The sequence below is a fragment of the Mesitornis unicolor genome, unplaced genomic scaffold (genome assembly GCF_000695765.1).
Source record: "Mesitornis unicolor isolate BGI_N332 unplaced genomic scaffold, ASM69576v1 scaffold30438, whole genome shotgun sequence".
Taxonomy (NCBI): Eukaryota; Metazoa; Chordata; class Aves; order Mesitornithiformes; family Mesitornithidae; genus Mesitornis; species Mesitornis unicolor.
Window position 1 is genome coordinate 1330 of NW_010200279.1, and position 3917 is coordinate 5246.

The following is a 3917-nucleotide window of genomic DNA, read 5'->3' on the forward strand; positions in this document are numbered from 1 at the left end:
TTTAATTGTCATAGTACAGCTCTAACTGTTTAAATCTCTGTATCTTTGAGGCCACCCTTGCTTCTGGTAGAGTCCTACCCAAACCAGCTCCTGGAAGCCACAGCAAATACTCTAAAGACCCCAAACAACAAAAACAACAAAAAACAGCACTAAAGAAGTGAGTAGGTGTGATGGTTTATATACCTCTGAAGCTGGGTGGGACTGGCCAGGAGCAGGGCCAGGGGCCACAGGGGGTTGACCGAAAGACAAGTCCTTCTGTAGGATCAGTCAAAAAGAGGGTTCTGCTGGGGCTTGGGCAGTATTGTCCTGCTCCCAGGTCTGCAGGGAGCTGGATTTGCTTTGGGTTGGTTGGGATTTTAACACCTGTGATAATGTTTGGGACTGTATGTACATTAAATAGGGGACTTAGGATCTCTGTCCAGAATACTCTTGGGTGATTGGCAGGGAGATGTTCTTAAGAAGCTGCAGAGAGCTCCTCTGTTTTCCTTTCACAGTAGAGTGAGTCAGCTCATGGCCCTGTTTCTAGACACGGTTAATCATACAAATGTTCCTCATAAAACTTTTATGGAGCTTGTTGTGAGAATAGCAAAATACATGATCTACTGAACTGATCAGTGTCTTTCCTACATAAGAGCTGTGCTTTGCTTTGAATGAATGCATGAGTTTGATCTTCTTAATGTCCTTCAGGTGCTGGGCCTGCTTTGGGGGACTCCCAGAAAACATCTTCCCATCAGCATGACATTTGTTAAATATCTCCAAATGGCAAACACTGGTGTAGGAGTGTTTTTGCCTAGATTTACAATAAACAACTATGCATATAACACCCTTGTTTATAAACTGACGAGGAAAAAAGTCGCACTTTTATTTGTGAGTCAGTGTACGTCAGCAAAAATTGGTTTGCTAGAAGGTCCTATAAATATAGCATGGGCTTCTTGTTTTATTTTGGGCTGCTGCCTTTTTGTGGTTTTCTAGCATTTCAGGACTTTTTTTTAATAGAAGTGGTTATACAATCCTGGTTACCATAATAACCAATATCATGATGATGAATGACAGCTGCCACTTTTGCAGTGAATTCTTCCATGTACTTGCTGTAAAATGTTTTAGTTGTCATTTAAGGCATCGTGCCACAAAGCAGATGATGTCTTATCGCTCTGCAGAAGCTGAAGCTTTTAAAACTTTCAGAATTGTGCCTTTTGTTGCATTTTTCACTTTGATCCAGACTGAATACATGCTGTGACTTTCTGTAGCAGGCCTAGAGTACCTGAAGCAGAAAAGAAAAGTAATCCTTTAATTCTCAAACACTCTTTTTTCTTAACCAAGAAAAGAGAAAGGTGTGCAGCAAAGATCTTTCAGATTTATTATACCTTTATTTGAAACAATATTGGCCCCTGTGGAAACAGTGAGGACTAAACTAGTTTCACCATTCTTTTGATCATATCCATCAATTACTTCTCAATTCACCAGAACAATTTCTTTTTTTAAAGTGTTCTTTCAGTTGTGTAGCATCTTTTTTTACCAGTCTTAATCTTGCAAGTAAACTGGTGGTCTGACTCTGACAAGCATGTCAAAGCTATTTCCTACTCCTCTCTGTGTTGCTCAGCTTTTGTTTTAAGCCACCACTGTCCACTGAAACACGTCTAATGTGCTCTGCTGAAGAAAGAAGGAGTCAGAGATACTTTTTATTGGAAAACTCTCAGCAAATAAGGTTTAAACAAAAACTAATTTCACCTCCAAAAGGCACACTTGTCAGTTGGAAGACAAACTTCAAGTTTAATCCTATTCCTGATTCAAGGTAGAATAGATCTCTCTCCAATTCCTGTCACTTAGGAAGGGAAGCAGAGCCCATGTGAAATCAACTCCTAATTCTTCACAGCCATGCACAAATGAGATAGATATTTGACCACCACTGAGTTGATAATACTTAACACATGTACAACACTAATTCAGAAGATCTCGCTTACTTTACGTACACTAATAAATATACTTCACAGTCTCTTGAAGCAGATATGCATATCCCTATCTATAATGTAGTGCTGTTGAGGCAAAGAATGTTTAACTGGCCCAAATTTTGACAAGTTTTTTCACAAGCAGATACTGAAGCCAAGAAGTGTTGCTGCCAGCTCCCTTGCTGTAATTATTCTGGGCTCTCAGTGGGTCTCAAAGCAATTGCCAGTATCACTTGATGCACCTTTGGAAGCCCTTACATCAGCAAATGTGCCCATGTTGCAAATTACCAGGCACACATCAGTTACTCATGAGTAGGAAGACTGTATGGTTCTGCTGATATAAAAATAATCAGCTCTAATCTAAGTCATTTTCTCCAAGGCAGCTGCTTTTTTGGTTATTATCTGTTCCCCCATGTTTCTATTCTTGGTGACAGATCAGGCTTCTGTTCTGGAGGAATTCACTTTTGGCAGAAAGAAATGTTCAGATTCCCCATCATTTTTCTTAGTGTAATCTATGTTGGGAATTTTCAGTAAATAACATGAAAGCATCAGTGATTGAACACTTTAGGGAAAACAGTATCATTAGGTTGATTTATTTTTCTCCCTAAAGACTTGCAGCTTCAGAAACACATTTTTCTTTCCAAGTGTCTGTAGGTTGTATAGCTACCCGATCTTTCTGTTTTGCTGGTTGTTTTCTAGGTTCTGTATGGAATGTATCATGCTGTATAATTTTTTATTAAATTTCAACACTGATACCTCATACTGATGTTGTGAGGCTTGGCTGTCATGCTTTGAAATCCTTACATTTTGAAGGAGGATCTGAAAGCAGTGTTTATTACCTATGTAAATACACTGACTGCACAAGACAGTGTTATTCAGAAGATGATTAGGTAAACAAATTTTGAATGGACCCTCATACACCTCTGCTTCTGCTGCTCAAAAGGATCTTTCAAACACTTGTTAATACTCAGATCAAGCTACAGGACTTGCTCTTCCCTCAGGGCACTTCCAAACAGAAATGAGTTTGGGGTGATGAGAATGTATTCCGATTGGAAAAGGTCTGGGTATCAGATACACACAGGAACCAAAACACTGAACTCATTCATTCTTATAAATGTAACATGCATTGTGGACCTCTCCTCATAGCTATGGGCTAACTATTAGGCATACAGGATTTACAGAAAGTTAGCTTGCTGTTAGTGATAAATGCACTGGATTGGGTTATTTGGTGGACCCTGTATTGGGTTTCACTCTACCTAACAATTTAGAAGTATTTTTCAGGCTGGATGCAACATGATGACACTTCGATACCACATCCAGCCGTTTCAAAGTTTCATGGACTGCTCTCGGCATGAGAATCCTGAGGATGGAGTGTACTGGGAAAGTGAAAGGGGTAAACTGGCTGCACTTGGAGCCTCTGATGCCTGATGAGAGCAACCACAGCTTCAGGCAACTCTGATTGTCTGTGGCTGAATACTTGACACCTACTAACATGTTCCAGCAAAGCAGTCCCACCTCATTTCTATTCTGCTGTCTAGCAGAGTTTAGCACATTGAAGGCATGAGTGACTAATTGCCTGGGCAGACAGGAGAGAGATAAGAATAGGGAGGACAGAGGAATGTAGATACTCTCGTGTGGAAGAAACAGTAGTGCACAAAACTCCTAGGATAGATCCAGAGAGTGATGAGTCCCTCCTGTTGTGTAGGCGTGATGGAGAGACATGTCTGGTGGTGGAAATTACAGGAGTCCCTGAAACAGAAGAGTCTGGGAGGGGAGCACACAAGGACCTTGTGGGGGATGGAGTGGATGCTTCTGGGTTTCAGGTCAGTTTGGTAAAATTTTGAGAAGCCCTGAGCAGGAATTATGATGAAGCAGTGCTGCATGCACCACTGATTACTTTTTACAAGTGCTTGTTACATTGTTCATTAAAACAGCTTTTGAATTTCTCTAGGTAGGGAATATTCACTCTTT